We start from the raw sequence: 19,053 nt of genomic DNA on the forward strand, positions 1-19,053 counted from the left end.
TCACAAACCAGGGAACTTTCCAGTACCTCCCTGCCCCCCATACACACTCACTCTCACATCAGCTCACTGGTGAGAGTCTGAGCTGATAATGTCACCAGAATTGTTAGGGACAGAGGCTGGGTCTTGGAAGCCCTAACAAGTGAGGCTCAGTCATGTGTCCTCAATAGAAAGGCATGTGATAGTGAAATGAGGGGAAAGGGAATGTATTCAACGTGGCCACATTGGGAAGAGGAACAAATAAAGACACCCAGTGACATTCTCCCCACAGCCCAAGTCCATCTTTGGGGTCTTGACATGAGGTTTAGGTTTAAATAGACTGTGAGAAGTACGTGTAACTAAGCAGTTCTGGTTATGGTGTGTTTCTGCCCATCCCTGGTCCATCATTATCTGGGCTCCAGTCTCTTCTGCAAGGGAGTCTAACAAAACGTTAGACTCGTGTAAAATCTTTCTGGGAGAAAGTTTTCCATCTGCCTGGCATGGGTTTCCAGATTTTTCCTTCTTCTAGCATGAGATTCCTGGAGAAATTCCAGATACTTGGAAACTAGTGTCTCCAAAACTTACAAATCTTACAGAGGGAGGGCACAAGTGCATCTTTTTAAAGTATCTTTGCTCCTGCCAGGACAGTGACAATGATCTACTTCTTGACATCCTGCCCCATTGCTTCTGATATGTCTCACTGATTGAAGCCTATGGCATGCTCAGGAACCAGGTCTTTTGCATATATTATTGCCTTTAATTCCTTCATCAAGGGCTCAAAGGACGTACCTGGCACCAAAGCTAGGAAGTAGAAAGGATGGGATTTGAGTCCAAGTGCTGGGGATGCTGTGAATGTGCTGCTCTGATTAATTGAGAAATAAAACACTGATTGGTCAGTAGCCAGGCAGGAAGTATAGTATAGGCAGGATAAGGAGAGAGGAGAATACTGGGAGGTGGAAGCCTGAGTCAGGAGACACTGCCAGCCACTGCCACCACCACCATGAGAAAAAAGATGTAAGGTACCAGTAAGTCACAAGCCACATGGCAACTTATAGATTAATAGAAATGGGTTGATTTAAGATATAAGAACTAGATAGCAAGAAGTCTGCTACAGTCATTCAGTTTATAAGTAATATAAGCTTCTGAGTGATTATTTTATATTTGGGCTACGGGATTGCAGGGGCTTGGCAGGACCTGGAGATAACTCCAGCTATACCCAAGATGGCTTTTATCTTTGTATAGACTTGCTTCCTGGGGCAGAGCTTAGCCTGTCTTCCTCCCTGTGTTGAGCCAGCTTGTTAGAAGGCTGAATGGGGCTGAGGTGCCTGAGAGATGGGTGTGGTGATTCCAAGGAGCTGTGAAAGGCCTGGAGATCTTTTCACTCAAGGTGCCATTCGACACAGGAGCACCAAGTCTCCCACTATTCATTCCTTCTTTCATCTATTTGACCAGGATTTTAAAATGAAGGCTTGGGCATGTTTAAAAGACTGAGTTAGTTGAGTAGAGTGGCCAGGAAGGTTTCTTGTAGAATAAGAGGCCAGAAGGAATGACAGATACTTAGCTAAGTCTAATTTTACCTATGTGAAAGTTACCTTATCACCACCACTTTTTGTCTTTCCTGACCCCCCGAACTGTTGCTACATCATGCCATAACCAACAAAAGCCACTGCCGCCACATATAATGACGACGACGATGATGTTAGCTCAACCTCCCCACCAATGCCAGTGTCCCCAGTCTCTGATCACCCAGTACTAGGACACAAATGTCTGTTTCCACTGCCACAGCCAGACATTCCATCCGTTCACGACCACTCTGAGACCATCACAGCCACTTCTGCCACATAACCATCATCCATCACCCTCTCCAGCACACCATAGCAACTACCAACATTGCTGCTATCCACTACCATGCCCATCACACCTGTCACTCTGGAAAATCCATTTTGAAAATTTTACCACCTTGTTTATACATGTAAATATGAATTTCAGATGTTCTTTTAGCCCAAACATGGTCTTTGCTTTTTACTTCCCACTCTCCTGTTCACTGTTTGGGTCTAAGAGCTCTGTCTGTGTCTGTCTGCACACTTAAACCAGAGGACATCTTCTGCCTTCCCTCCTTTCTGGCTCTGTATGCATCCTCAAACATGGAGTTTCTTTTTCAGTCCTGAAAAGGAACCTGGTTATTCCTTTCCACTCAAAGGTCCAAGTGTCTTTTGGGACACTGGAGCTGTTAAGCTATTAACCTTTTTAATCTATCTCCAACAACCCTATATGGCGGACTTTATCACTTATAATACCTTTGAGTATTTCATGCATACCAGTTCATCATCCAACCCAGTAGGCAAGCAGGCAAGCAGGTGACCCAGCATTCTTTCTAGTTCCTATATCACAATTGTGACTTGCTGCAGGAGCTGGTGTGAGATGACTATAGCTGATTTACAGAACTGGTTTGTGGTTTGGGCTGCTAGTTTATTGCTGAGGTAAAGCAAAGACTCTGGCAAGGTGTCCTTTCCATCCTGTTACTTCTAGAAGCAGCAGCTTCTACTTCAGTTTCAAAGTCTGGTGGCCTCTGGGGAAGGAGTGGAGGGTAGACAAAAACTTCTATGCCATTTCAGGCATGAGTCATTGGTCTTTTTGTAATTGTCCCTTGTTTTAAGAACATGGTAATTACTGAATCTGGGAGCACAGCTGTCCTTGGGGTGTGCCTCAGACCATCTGGTCCCCAAGATGTTCTCAAGTTACTTTTGTACCCAGTGGGCTTTTGTGATTGCCTCGTGAATTCACCTGAGCACCTCGTTGACTCCCTGCTCATTGTCCTCAATTGTGTCTTTGGTGGTGTGTTCTCCCTCATTATCTTCTGGGCTAGACAGTCCTGCCTGATGGTGTTGAGGTCATTGCATTAGGCAATATCCCAGGGACAATGATCATAGTGATATTTTTAGAGGAAGCCATGTGAGGCTATGGAAATAGTACTCAGTGTTCAATGTTCGTGCCTGGGATTCAGATTTGGGCTCATGAGTTGGGTAAGTGTCCTGAGCCTGAAGGGCCTCAATTTCCCATGGGTTCAGTGAGCATAATGGTTCTACCCAGAGAGTTATGGTGATTAAATTAAACAACAAAGTATTTGATTTAGAGCAATTCATAGCACTTACTAGATTCCTCTTTAAAAAAAAAAAAAGTCAATTTACTTTCCACTCCTCCTGAGCTTTTATTATAGCATCTTGATTGGAGAGAATTAAAATGCAGCTGAGATTGCTTTCATGAGAAACCAAGGGACAATATTTCTCAAATAAGTATCTCTGAAGGAGAGTTTACTTAGGAAGAAGGATATCTACGAGAGAGGTGACTTAGTCTCTGGGTGATTGATGCCTCCTAGGCCCTCATTCAGGGTGAGGGTTACAGATGTGGTCTCTAGCCTCTGTGTGGCTCTCTCTACAGTGGATATTCTGCCCACACCCACCAGAAAGCTCTCAGTACTGTCAGAACAAGGGAGCAAGCAAACTAAGCTCCTGACATACCATTCTTCCTTGGAGAAATAACACTGTCTCTGAGGTTTCTGAGGTCTATGCTGAATTCTTTTCATATTCCCAGCTGGCTTTGCAATATTGTTGAGTCTCTTATCTCATTGCAGGTTGGTTTCTTTATCTACAAATGGATTTGACAAACCCTACTTATCTCCAGAATGATTTAAATGAAAAAGAAGGAAAGACCTGATTCCAAATTGTTTCATAATGAAGGATGAATTGGAGCAGATAAAGGGAAAGCCCAGAGGGCAGGACTTCAGACATAGTTTGGTGGTTCTATTACTAGCATAAGTGGCTCCATCTCTTGGGGCTTGCTGCCTTCATCATTAGACTGATTTCTGTCATTTATCACATTCAGGGGGTTTCTCATAACCAGCCTGAGTCATCTTGGATTAGACCCTTCAGGCTAACATAGCCACCTCTAGGTCAACCCCTATAAGCAAATGATTTTCTTCCATCTCTGGAGCGAGGACCAGTGCTACTCAAGGTGTCTGCTAGGCAGTGGGGGTCAGAAGGGCGGTGTGAGAACAGAGATAATGCTGGGAAAACAACTACCAGAGTGGGGATTTTAAGGATTAAAAAACTATCACAATACTTGCTGGTTTTTGAACATTGACTCTGACAGATAGACACTCAAGATGACCCAACTATCCAGCTTCATACATACATACCAAATCTAGCTCCTCTTATATACTTCATATTTCTTGTACTATTATCCACTACTTGCCTGGCACTGTTATTAATTTATATGGCTGGATTGATGACTATCTTCCTTCCCCATTCATTTTCTAACCCCTAAACCTGGGACTGTTACTTGCATAGATAGTAAAAAGACTTTTCAAATATCAGCCTAAAGATTTTCAGATTGTGTAGGTGGACCCTAAATGTAACCAGAGTGTATAAGAAGGATGTGGAGAAAGTAAATGATGATGGTGAAAGTGGAGATTGGAGGCGATGGGACACAAGTCAAGAAACACATGACTGCTAGAAGCTGCAAAGGTCAGAGGCCAATTCTATCTGCTCGCAGCCCCCAGAAGAAGCCAATCCTACTAACACCTTTAGTCCAATAATTTGGATTCCAGACTTCCAGTCTCTAGAACTTAACAGAATGGATCTGTATTGCTTTAAGCCTAGTGGTAATTTGTTATGGCAGCAGTTGGATTCAAGGGACAACACAGTGATCATTAAATTTCTGTGTCTACTTGACTGGGTCACAGGATGCCCAGATGTTTGGTAACCTTCCTGTGAAGATCCCTATGAGAGTGTGCTGGGAGGAGATTAGCCTTTGGATTGATGGACTGAGAAAAGCAGTTTTGCTTTCTCATGGAACCAGTGGAAAGCCTGAACAGAATAAAAACAGAAAAGTCTTCTTGCCTCACTGCCCTGGAAGCTAGACATAGGCTTTTCCCTTGCTTTCAATCTCAAGGTGAGAAACTGGCCCTTTCTCAGCCTCTTGCCAAAGTCTCAAGCCAGTGACTTGAACCCTTTGGCCCTTACCTTAGCATATAGCAGGACAGAATCTGGTTGCCAGGTGAGACAGCAGGTTTAACTAAGGAGATAGCCGTAAGCAATACAGGCAGCGCATTCAGAATGCTAGACTCTAAAGGAGAAAAAAAAAGACAGCCTTGTTTTTGAGAGGGAGCTGTGACCTCTAGGGAAGACTAATGCTCATATATTTGAAGGCTAGATGGAAAGGGGAAAGAGAGGAGAGGGAGCATGGGGAGAGCAGAATGATCATCATTAACATCTTAAGGTAGCCACGGAGTTGGAAGCCTGGATCCTTGATCAGGTTTGTCTAAGACCAGAGGGACCACATGGCTAGTCTTCTTCTGACCAGGAGGAAAGGCAACAATTATAGGAAGGACCAAGGTGGTTTTATGGAGATGGTATCAGGACACTGGGAAATTCCTGCTTGATAGCTTATTGCTCCACTGAGCAGTGGATGCCAGGTTATCTGCTAATGTGGGGGCCAAAGGGTTCAAGCATGAGAACCATGGAAAGAATATGGGGCATAGACATAGGGGAGGGGTCATGGTAACCTTGGGGGAAGGAGGAAGGACTACACTGAAAGCCCGAGGCTTGAATAATGTCATGTCCATGGTCATGACTTCTCTAGGAAGAGACTTAGGTAATGATCTGATATGACTTTTCCTTCCTCCCAACTTCTTCTCCTTTCACATCTGAGCAAACTGAGGGCCAGAGAGGACTGTAATTGCAGAAACATGAAACTGTCAACCAACAGAAAAACCTGCCATAGTTCTATCTGAGTTCCCAGGCTCTCGGTTTTTCTGCTGTAGGCCATAGAAAGTCTTGCTTTGCTCCTTGTAACAACAGTTGCTGCTTGATGCTAATATAGCTCTTGGCTACCTGTTCATCAACTGCAAAAGCTACGCTTTCCTTAAGTTTTCTTCACCTTGCAGGTGAAAGTAAGTGATCCCTGGGCATCTGTAACCCATGTCTTACTATGGCCAAGGTTGGATGCTCCTATTGCTTAATGAGGTGCAGGTCTCTTGTTCCCTCATTCTGTTTTGTAAACAAACATTCCACACAGCCCAGATGCTCCTGAAGCTGGCTGCACCCACCTGAAGATGAGATTGACTGCTGAGGAAACTTCTAGAAATGCAGGCTAGGGAAGCTAAATGTGTACTGTTTAAAAAATAATAATAAATCAGTGGTTGATTGAGAATGTAATATTCAGAATAAGAAAACAGCTAGAAATATGATCAAGTATGAACAAGCCAAAAGTTCCTAATGCACTGTGAATAAATCATATATATATATATATATATATATATATATATATATATATATATATATATATATATATATATATATATATATACATCAAAGGAAGGGCAGATCAGTCCATGGACCTGTCCTTCAGACATGGACCTCCTGTGGAGGAATCCTTGGGGTCTTTTCTACCATACTAGTCCAAAGAGAAGTCTTGCCTTGCCAGTTTCATTATGCCATGCTCAAGATTGCTCCTTTCAGCATTTCCTCTTTCCTACTAGAGTCTCCTTCAAAGTGACCATATCCCTTTCCCTTGGGCTTGCCTTTCCTGGTAATTTCAGGGTAGGGGATCATGACCAGAGTTACTATAGATCAAAGGAACTTGGCTGCCCTTTTCAATTTAACCTGAAGCAGAGATCTGCCTTGTAGGCATTCATACTGGCACTTGGACAAAGTAGAACCAAACAGAGGTTCCTACCAGGGGGCCTGAACACATTTAAATAATTGCTCTGTGGAAAAATCTGCCCAGAGCTGGCATGGTGGCCACTTCACTGGATTCTCATAAGCTTCATTTCCACTTCATAGATGCAGAACTATTATCTTAACAAAGTTAAAAATAATGCTGAGCCTGAGAAGGGATTGGGGTGGGTATCTGATGAACATGTTAAGTCAGCGTGTTTATTTTCTCAACATTGTCCAATTGATCAGTGTCGTTTTGAAATCCAGCCCAGGAAATAGTCCGGGAGGTAACTGCTACCTTTATAAAAGCCAGTGTTTCTGAGTTACTTAACTGGTGCAGACCAGTCATGGTGTCCGGTTGCTAATGACTATGACTGCTTGAGCATTTATTATGTGTCAGGCCCAAGGAAAGAAATATTTTAAGAGATTACCTCATTTACAAAATGCTGATTTTAGCATCTACTGATACACTCTTTCTTGTCCTCTAATCTGCTGCTACAATGGATTATGATCTTTCTTGATACTGGGTTAGCTTTACTTGCATTCATTCAATAAATCCAACTTGCTTGTGATGTATTCTTCCTTGGACATATTCTGGACTCTAGTCCTTAATCATCTATTTAGATTTTTTTTTGGTCTGTACCATCACAATTGAAATATCTTAAGTAAATTCTTTTGATGTAGTATTGTTTTTAACACGAACTAATTTAATCCTTATAACCACTCTAAATATTACACTTTCCGAGTAGTAAGTTGTCCAGGATCCACATAGTGAGTATAGTTGAGATTTGGACTCAAGTATGATTCTTTGTACATTAGACAGGTTCTGTTTCACACTGTCTTTCACTTGAAAGACACAGCAAGAATCCTACCCCAAGAGATAAGCCGTCGTGTGCCGATGTGGATACAGAGGCTTGCTCAGTGCTACTTCTCAGTCAGAGAGGAGAGCAGGATACCTCTACCTCTGTCACTGGGTCTTATATTTATCCCACAACCTGAGCTGTTAGTACAGGTAACCCCAAAGATTCTTTCTAAATCTATATGTTTTCTTTTTTGTCTTATTTTGTTAGTGAGTCTTAGCCAATAAGTTTCCTCTGTAGGAATGGAAGCCTAACATTAACTTTATGTCTAGTGGGTGGGAGAAGAGAGGCAAGGGAGATTTTTATGCATGAAGATAATTTGTCTAACAGCCTTATTTCGTTTTTACAAAAATCTACCATATGTCCATTCTGTTCCTACCCTTTTTTATGTATTCTGCTTCCCTCAGCAACATACTCTCAAGCACATATAGAAGCCCAGCCTCAGGCAGAAAGTCTGTTGCTGATAACAATTAGACCATTGTCTTGTGCTTGCTGGAGCCTACTGATAATTTAACATCATCTGCCCCGCAACCTACAGCACTGATCTGTCCTCACTTCAAACTGCCTAAGTCACCAAATCCTGCAACCCTTTATAGCGCAGTCCACTGGCTTTGCCCAGAGTGTTTACTCTAGAACCTGACCTGGTGTTTGTCCTTGGTTTTCATATACCACCACTGTAGGAAAGTGACTCTTTTGCCTTTTTCCCTAAACCAATGAGAAGGCTCTGCACTGATAGAATGTGTTGCACACTGATACCTTAGTTTATTCTTTGCTCTTTCCTATAGTCTAGATGTCTGCATCTCCATTAAAATGCATGTTGAAATCTAGTCCCCAGGGCAATTATATTAAAAGGTGGGGTTATTGGAAAGGAATAAGGCCACGAGGATAGAGGTTATTTGAATGAAATGATGTTAGTGCCCCAGAAAAAGCTGTCTTGATCTTTCTGCTCTTGTGGGTACAGGAAGAACATGTCATCTTGAGCAACACAAAGACCCACAACTGGTCAATTGTATGGAGAATAAAAGACTGTGCAGTTCTCAACTCTAAATGGGATGTCCATACACAGCCCTTCCTGCAGGGCACAGAGATCATGATGGAAGAAGGGCTGGGAAGACTCTAAGTATTAAAGCATCCATTAGGATGTCTGTAGAAAAGTAGACATGGTGGTTCCTTTGCACACAGGAACTCACAGCAGCTGTGACTGTGCATAAAATCAATCCAGCCACAGTCCCAGATGGATCAGGGAGGAGACCATGAAATTCTACCCCTACTGTGGTGGTTTGAAAGAAAATGGCCCCCAAAGGGAATAGCACTATTAGGAGGTGTAACCTTGTTGGAGTAGGAAGTGTGGCACTGTGGAGGTGAGCTTTGAGGTCTTATATATGCTCAAGATACCACCCAGTGTCTCAGTTCTCTTTCTGTTGCCTTCAAGATGTAGGACTCTCAGCTGCCTCTCCAGCACCATGTCAGCCTGCCCACCACCATGTCCCACCATGATGATAATGGACTGAACCTCTGAAACTGTAAGTTAGCCCTAATTAAATGTATTTCTTTATAAGAGTTGCCATGATCATAATGTCTTTTCACAGCAATATAAACCCTAACTAAGATACCTACCAAGGAGCTAATGACAATTTATGGCTTCTAGGAAGGTCAAGTCAATTTGCTTCAGAAAAGCTGCCCATACTCCAAGTAGAAGATCCTATGTCCATGTTCGTACAAGTAGCACTAAGAGGACTCCATGTTTTTTTTGTTTTTTTTTTTAAGAGTACATGAAATTGAGAAAGGAAAGCATATAAAGGATAGAGTAAGAGGCAGAGGGAAATGGAGGGTGGATTTGATTAAAGCACATTGTATACACATATGAAATTCTCAAACAATAAAAACTAATTAACTTTTAGAGAAAGATGGCTCCATCTGTGAACCAGAAAGAGGGTCCTCAGTAGATACTGAATCTATTAGTGCCTTTGTGACCCAATGCTCTAGGTGAGAACACAGTCAATGGCAGAACAAAACAAAACAACAACAACAAAAACAAGTGCAGAATGATGTATTATGTGAACAAAGGAATGCACAAGAGTTATTTCCAAAAAATGTCCTCAAACAAGAGAGTCATGGGAATTCTATTCAGAGAGCCTATGCAAATTCTATGAGAAACCACTTTAGATCTAGGCACATTCCTGAGCATGCTCAGTTAAGGGGCATATTCCTAGTCAACCTCAGCTCCAGGTCGTAGAAAGAAAGAGTAGATACTCTGAGGAGCATATAAGCTAAAGGTCATTGAACATACATTGAAACGGTTGAGAATAACAGACAGGAATGCTTCAGAGCATACACAGTTTGGTTTGAAGTTTTAGCAGGAAAAAAAGAAGAAGAAAGGCACTTTAAAGATGTGTTAATATAGGAGTTTGTCCCTAAAGGTGCCTGCCTTGCTTGGAAGCTGACATCTCGGTCTTAGAATGGGAAACCTCTTAAACTTTTGTTTATAAGCCACCAAGTCTGGGGTACCTTTGCTACAGCAGCTGAATGGATGAAGACACTGTGCATTAACAATCCCTATACTGTGATGACAGAGTCAAAGTATAAATTGTCGTTACTGGTCTCATATTCCTACCTTGGAATCTTAAGGATAAAAATAACACAAAAGCATGGCCTCCTGACTAGTGAGTCAGATATTTACCCATGTGGCTGTGGAGGATCCAAGAGCTGCTGGTCTCAAAGGTTATTCATTTCTTCTGGAATCTGTTTGGTCAGTTTGCCCCAGGACTCCAGGTATCCTGACTAGTGAGTCAGATATTGACCCTTGGAGCTGTGGAGGATCCTAGAGCTGCTGGTCTTCAAGGTTATTCACTTCTTCTGGAATCTGTTTGGTCAGTTTGCTCCAGGACTCCAGGTATCCTGTGAGTCCAGGAAAGCATTAGAAAGCCCTTGCCTTAGAAAAATCCAAGAATCTCAGTCTCTATATCTCAGTCTAATTTTCCTGTAAAGTGGGCATCTGAGTGCTTTGATTTGGTTTTGATATTTTTATTTGCCTTTCCAATATCTTCCTCTGTTTTTCTGGTCATGACACCAATTCCGCTTTCAAAGAAATGTCCTCTGCTCACACTTCATGTTCTAGTACTACAGGCACTGTCAACCATACCTTTGGCTCTTTCAGACCTCTGAGTTATGCTTCTACTATGGCTTTAACCACTCTTGGAATTTCATAAAGCTGGCAATGATGATTGTTGTAAAGGAAGGTCACATCAGGTTGGGCCATATTTCCTCCCTGGGGTTCTTGCTGAGACTCAAGAACAAATAGCTCCTCCTTCAAAGGGGAGTTCTAGATCAGGACGCTGTTTGACTGGAACTGTTTGCTGCCATCTTTCCCACTGTCCAGAGAACTCTGATGCATAGAAGAGATAAAGGGGTATCTTTTCAGAGCTGAGAGAGGAAAAGGGGAGAAATATAGAAGAAGAAAGTCCCTAGTAGAGTTAGGATCCTGGCTGAGGTTAGATCATCTCAGATCCTCATTGCTAAAGGGATTTCACTTCTTTAGTGCTCACAATTCCATGAGAAAAGTCCTACCACAGAAATATGTCCTACTCTGGGTCACCCTGTGCTCACCAGCATCTGCCAGATAAGGTGGGAACAGACTAGCAGCCATTGTTCCATGTCTGCCTGATAAGATTGAAGCATTAACAGTTTCCACATAGCCTCCTCATATCTTCAGCCTCCTCCCCACAGAACAGACATTGTCTCCTCATATTCTTGCTTCCATGGGTGTATAAAACACATCCTTATCAGTCTTTCTTTCCAGACCATTTACCAGATGGATGCCTCCATGCATAGGCGCCTGACACAAAATGGAGTTCATTAACAGAGGAATGCATGAATTGCCTCACAATGTGCTTCAACTGTCCACTCATGCTCTCAAGAGAACACAATGGCGTTTCTGTGATCAATTTATCCATCTGTGCCCTTCATGGGCTTGTTTAAAGGCTGACCTCCTCTACCTGAAAAAGAATCAGAAACAAAGAAGGTTTCAGACTAGTATAGAACTTTTACTGGAGTCTCCATCCTCTTCAGCAAATACTGTGCCTGACTGTTTCCTTGTGTGTCTACTGAGCCAGAAATGCCAGAAGCTCCCAGGACCCTAGGAGGTTTTAATTTTTTTTATGTGAAGTTCATGTCATCTTGAAATGGATTTACTTATTCTGATTAGCTAAGGCTTTCTGGTCTCCTTAACAAACATATAGCCTCAACAGGTTTTAAAGGAAGTTTGTTTGCTATTCATGTTTTATTTGAAATGACTTCAGATTTTTACACAAGTGGCGTGAACTTCTCTACACAATCTCCATATTCTGCTCTCTGGGGATAAACTCAACTTTCACTATTCCTGGGACGTTATAGTAACACCCATGTGACAATTTAGCAAAATCACTGTTACAGTCACCCTCTGATGACACGTCTCCTCTGAGGTGGAAGAAGGGCTACTTAGGCCTTGGCATTTATAATATCCACATGTTTTCCTCTTCTTTTAAAATACATTTCCTAACCAAAGTTTGTAGCAGCAAATATGCCAGTCTATAATAAAGTTCATTTGTGATGGGAGCAGATAGTAATCAAGTTCAAGTTCAGGGTAAAGTTCTGACAGGGAAAAGGCTACTTGCCACATCTTTTAAAAAAATCCAATCTTCTTGGATGCTGAAAATTTATAAAACTACCTATGTACTGTGGAACATTTATGTTGGAGAATGTCCTTCTGCCTGTGTATGTGTGATAAAGACCACTGATTGGTTTTAGACTATCCATTTTGGGCAGGAAGTCACAGGAGGATGCTGGGACTCTTGCTCTGTTCTTCCTCTCCTGTGAAAACCGCTGTTGTTTTAACCACTGTTTATGTCAACTCTGAGCACTACGCCTTGCTGTCGGGCTGCTGTTGCAGTTGTAGTTTTTAGACTGAGTCTGGCTATGAAGCCCAAGCTGGCCTCAAACTCATTATCTTTCTGTCCTAGCCTCCAGAGTTCTGGGAAAGTAGGTGTATACTTTATGCCTTACCTTAGAAACTTTTTTTTTTTTTTTTGTAGGGAGATAACATGAGTCCATATAAATATATTCATTTTTTAATTCTATGTCCTCATGTATTGGTACCATTTTTTTGGCCTGAGTTAATTTCTACATATAATTGGAAATGCCGACTTTCAATTTTTGCAATTCTTTCTAAATTATTGTCCACCATTATGATATCAAGAAGATCATTCTGTATTTCTGACACATTTATTCATGTGTTCTTATCAATGGCAAGGTAAAAATTCTTACTCCCTCCAATAATGTGCCATTCATTATTGTTGTTACCTGTCTTTATTTTTATATTCATGTTGTGTTAGATTTAGTGAGTGGGATTTCTCTTAAGCTGGATCCTTTGTCTTTTTATGCAGCTCCATAATCCTTTGAACACTTTGGGTATTATTAGCATTACTGTGGGTATTTTTGCTGTCATATGAGACTTCAGTTGTACCTTCTGTGTTCTCTGATCAATCCATGGCTCAGCCTTCTCTTTAAGGGCCATTGCTTCTGTTAAGTGGAGGCTGCTGTTTAGAGACCAAGGGATGGCGGGATGTGTGCTCATTGTCACTCACATGTCCTTTATTCCAGGATCTTTCAGTCTTTAACTCAATACCGTGTTCCATTCTAGTCTTTTCTTTTTTTCCTATCTTCCTTTGTGTCAGTGAGATGCCACACCCTTATTGTCTTCAATTATTCACTTCTTTATTCATGCTCCTTTCCCCTCCCTCCCAAATATAGCCATTATCCCAACTTTGCTGAGCCAACATCCCTCTTGGATACCTTTCTCACTTGATCCGAATCCCTAAAGTACCATCTTCTCCTTTCAGCTTGCCAAATGGACTTTTGGACTAAATTATTCAGGAAGACAAATATAAATCCAGTTTGGGAGTGGATATGAGGAGTTAGGCATGCTCATAAATAGCCAATAGACTCTATATATGTGTAATGTCATGTAATAAATTACATGTTATTCCTATATAGTCAATATATCTGACCACACACATGCACACAAATGTGCACACACACACACAAACACACACTTTAATAAAGCATTCTAATAAGTAATTTTAAGTAAGCAGATAATTATAAAAATTTTGAGAATAAAAGTATATCATTATATGTTGCAACAGTATATATAATAGTCCAAACTTAAAAGTGAATGTTCAGTAGTTATGCAACATAAATACAGTGTGTATTTAAGATTGTATGTAAATTAATTAATACAGTGTATAAGTAAAGATTGTATATGTTTATATTTTGTCATAGAATATGTCAACTATTCAATGATAAATGAAAAGAGTAAGCATGCCTAAAAGAAAATATTATGTGCTCCCTTTAAATATATGTGTACATTAATTAATTACATAATTAATTTGGTGTGTTGTGCTCACACACACACACACAAACACACACACACACACACACACACACACACACACACACAAACACTCACATATACCAAACAGCATGGGTGGGAGTCAGAGGACAACCTCAGAGAGTTGATTCTCTCTTTCCACCATACAGGTCCTGGGAATCAAACTCAGGTCATCAGGCTCCATGGCAAGGCCCTTTTCTTGCTTAACCATTTCGATAGCTCTACATGTGCACATTTTCAACTCTGCTTATGGAGAAGGACCCCAGAGACAACTCATCATATATTGTATCTCTAGGTTGTAGGACTTTTTAAATTGTTGGGGCCATTTATTTTACTTTTTCTTTTTGTTTACTATGAATTCAAGAATGAGCATGTGTTGTATATATTTTTTTTTTGAGTTGAGGATCGAACCCAGGGCCTTGCACTTGCTAGGCGAGCGCTCTACCACTGAGCTAAATCCCCAACCCCTGTATATTTTTTTAAAGGCTAAAAACAAACATTGGACCCTAAACTCTCTCTGGAAAACTTGTATTGTTCCCCTAAACCTGTGCTAAATCTACTGACAAGTTATGCCAAGCTCATTGCTGGTTGGAGATGAGAATGAAGGACACTGTAATCTGTAAGATACTGTAGTAAAGTCAAGTCTATTAAGATCATTGTTTTTAATATTTCATCATTATCATTGTTGCCATCCTCCTCCTTATCATTGGTATCAGCTCCAGTTCTCACTAATCATCACTGCTTTAGAGTCAAAAGAAAAACTGCTGATTTTCTTTCCATTTGTTTTAGAGCCAGCAAGAAGCATTTGGAAAGTGTATCTCCTAAGGATCCTAAAATCTGGATGAGAAGGTCATGTCCCAGTCCTTTGCATCATTCAATAGAAAACTACAGCCAGGCTTTCCACAGAGCAAGTTACTGGCCAGAATCTACTGCTAGCAGTCCAAGGTCAGAGACTTTATGGGTTTGGAGCAGCGGAAGGTCTCAGAGGCTGCAATAATGCATTCCTGTTAGACTGTGATAGTATACTGTTAATTGCTTTTCAAGTGCTGTGACTGGATTTATTCACACTTTATGGTAAGTTTCAACTGCAAGTTTAGAAACCAATTAGAAGGCTAAAAATTATGCTGAGGATAAAATCCACTTTGTTTGTATTTTTAGAGATCCTGCATAACTTTACAGGCTCTAAAGGATTCTTATCCAAGACGATAATATCCCAAAGACAAATATATGAAAGTGTGGGCATAGATATATGTCATCCTCTCTGGCTTTCATCCCAGCATCTGGGAAGAAAAGAAATATCAACCTCGTGGTGATATATTCAACACAGGGGCATGGAATTGTTCTATTTTGCTCACCAACATATTCCAAGGGCCTAGAATAGTGGTGCTAGGGTACACAGCAGGAGCTTAATTGACTATGCAATAGCCCTCATTCTGATTTCCAGCATGGAAAGTGCTAGATTTCATTTTTGGACACACAGGGGCCTTGGTCATCAGTATCCACATTAAAAGATGTTGGTAATAAAATGTGTGCTTGACCCATACAATCATGTAAACGGGATTCATAGGGTTTAACTGAACAGTGGGAAGCTAGATTCCCTGTCCAGAATCTGAGATAGCAGAGTGAACCATCAGGGAAGCGTTTGACATTGGGCCCCTCAGTCTTCTAAGATTTTCAGATTCCTAAGCTATTGCATGGTCTTTCCCTCCAGGAAGACTAACAGGCACTAAGGCTGTGCTTTTGACACATTCCCATAAAATGCCCCTGAGAGTTGAGGAAGCTTACTAGCTGGTTAAGTTGCAAACTTTCTGACACTATGTTGAAGGCAAAGTGAGTTTCCTTTCTATGCCTTTAAATGTGTTTATCTAAATATAAAAATAAGGAGTCTTCCTCCTGAGACAGTCATAGAATTAACCCTTCAATGCTTGGATAGAATCTAAACTTTCATTAAGAATCATCAAAAGCTGGCCTCTGGCCACCTCTGGGTCTCCCTGTTTATTGCTGTCCATCATTACAGACATTCTCTTCTTCTGCTACACATGACTAATTTCCTTCCAATGCCCATGGTCTTGATTTCTGGACACTCAGCCTGCATTTGCTGTGCTTTCTGCCTGAAATAGCAATTTCATTTTCTATGACCAACTCCTTCTAGTCAGTACTTTTCCTCTCAATTCATCCATGTAACAGAAGAAAGATAACTCTGCCAAATGCTCCCAACACCTTCTGCTTCAGTTAGAATGCACTACATACTGTTGCTGTTGCTTGGCCCTGTCTCTTGCCATAGGCAGAGAGCTCAGGTAGGTAGGGTTTGCACTGAATTTGCTCCCTATTAGCTCTCATTCCCTACCCACCTCAGTACCGGGCATGCTATACTGCCTTTTTATATTTAATCCTGCCTCTCCCATCCTCAATCAAGTCTTTGCATTCTAGAACATTCGAGAACACATTGTCACAGAAGTAGATTTGCTCCCTATCTGTTTGGGATGAAAACTCATACTTTAGTTAAAATTTTATTGTACACTATAGTTTGGATCTTCAGTGTCCCCCAGAGGCCATAGGTCAGATGCTTGGTTGCTAGTGAGAAGTAGTAGAAGTTTTAGGAGGTGGAGCTCAGTGGAAGGAAGTCAGAGCATTTAGAAAAATGCACTTGGAGTTATTGAGTCCTTAACCCCATCCTCTCTCTCTTCACCTCTCAGACACAGTGAAGTGAGCAGCTTTTCTCCACAAGTCTCCCATCATGATGTGCTACCCTAACACAGGCCAAAGGTGATAGACTAACTGCACGTGGGCTGAAACCTCCAAAGCTGTGAGCCAAATATACCTCACTTCCTTATAATTTGGCTCAGATATTGTCACAGTGAATGAAAGGCAAGCAACCTGGGTTATGAACAACTTAAATAAAATATCATTTATGTAATTTATTTATGCATTAATATTATCTGTCAGCCAGGCATGGAGGCACATGTCAGTAGTCTCAGCACTTGGGAGGTTGAGGCAGGAGGATCACTATAAGTTTGAATCTAGCTCATGTTACATGGCAAAACTTGGCCTCAAAAAATCATATCATGTATTTTTAGGCATTAGATATATTAGATGTTCCCAAACTTAAGGCAGGTGTTAAAGCGACAAAAACATGTATGTTTCCTGGAACCTCCCACTGAAACTATTCACAGAGAGGCCAGTGTGTCCTGTCTGTCCTCCTCATTCTCTCTAGTTCCTCCCATCAAATGCTGAGGGTATAGCTATCATCTGCAGCAAGTGATTTCTCAGAGATCTTTTTAGTGTAGTGTGCTTTTAAGGATGAATAATGTTTTAAAATTTTTATATAGACTCATTATGCTGTAGGGATTCTTCTCATGTGTGGACTCAAAGATAAGCAATCGTCTACTGCACAGATGTGGGTTTGCCTTGGTTTCATTTACCACTCTGCTGCGGGTCATCCTTTCTTACCCTGTGTGAAGAATGCCTTGTGCTTTCATGACAACTTTAATTCTGAAACAGTATTGACTGAGGCTAGGAATGGATACCTGGAGGTTCAATCAGACATTGATCACCTCCCAGCAGACAGTAATGACTGCAATAAATACTGGAAATCTCAGTTGAAACTGATAGATAAATACACTTGCAGCCAAGGATGTCTGAGATGACCCTTTAGACTGCTGTATTCTCATACCCATCAACCAGATCCTGACTCTCTGCCAGGGAAGGGCTTTTAGACAGCTGCAAGCTGCTTAGTTTGTTCCTTGCAAAGACCAGAAGTGCCTGGGAATTTGTGTCATCTTGGAGTTAGCTTTAGAGGGATGCCAGTTCTGTAACCCCCTTGCTTTCTGACAGAGAGTACATGGTGTGCCACCTCCACAGCTCCTTATGAAATTGAGCCCTAGTTTCCTTTGTCACTGTTAGCTTCATAAGGACACTTGTTTGTCTTCCCTCATGTTCCTTCCCATGCCCCCATCTTTCTACTGTCTTGTTCTGGAAAGGTCTTTCTAATAAACACTATCATGTGTACTTTTGTGTCAGAATATGCTTTCGGGGAGGGAACTCAATCTATGAAAATGCTTTGAGACAAAAATGGAAAAATGATCTTCCTACTTTGGTTATTAGTTATCCATCAGGATTACTAACCCAAGTGGGCCATTGGTAGGACCTCGTAAAATTATACAGCTGAACTAGCAAAACTCTAGAAAGTGCCGAATGCCTTAGGGATACTCTTTCCTCTTAGCATCTCCGACTGTCATCTTTTCAGATCACCTTTCCTGCCCATGTCTGAAGTAGACCCCATGCCATCCTTCTGCAATATGACATCCTGTTGCTTTGCTTCAGGCATGTGCTACAGCCTGCAGTTGTTGAATCTATCCTTGCCTTTGACTTTGTTGTCTCTCCAGACTGTAAAGCCTTTTGATCAAGGGCCTCCTGTTAGATCCACTTGTCCAGATTCCTGCTGTATGTTCTGTAACCAGCCCCATGATGAGTTAAGGGTTTGTTGAATGGGTAGGATCCATATGTGACCTTGTCCCTCCCCTTGTCCACCAAGACTGACCTTTACTGAAGTTGTGGACACAGCTTTGTACACCCAGATCCTATAAAAAACAGTTATAGAGGTTTGATCTATAGAAATCCACCTGGTCCAAATAAAGGAAATGGATGATGTACATGTACTTACAGGGACGCTGAGCCTGGAACAAACCAGTCAGCAAACAGATTGTGCCTGACAAGTCTTCGTGGAAAGTGTGGAAGCTTTGAAGTCAAAGTGTTGTTTTGGTTCTTGGAAAACACAAACCCTCTTCTCCCCTGAGTCAGATTCTCCTAACATAATTGTTAGGACAGGAGAGAGAGAGCTTTGTGGGTTGTACATGAATCCTCAGAGCAGCTAGGAGCTCTCCTAAGCAACAGAAACAAGGGTAAGCTCTCAAACTTTCAAGAAACTTAAATGTGTGTGTGTGTGTGGTGTATGACACATGTGTGGAAGTACCTGTGGAGGCCAGAAAATGATGTCAGATCCCTTGGAGTTACAAGCAGTTTTAAACTTCTCTTTGTGATTGCTGGGAGCTGAACTTGGGTTCTCTGGAAGAGCAGG

Source organism: Onychomys torridus, chromosome 16 (genome assembly GCF_903995425.1).
Source record: "Onychomys torridus chromosome 16, mOncTor1.1, whole genome shotgun sequence".
In the NCBI taxonomy this organism is placed as follows: domain Eukaryota; kingdom Metazoa; phylum Chordata; class Mammalia; order Rodentia; family Cricetidae; genus Onychomys; species Onychomys torridus.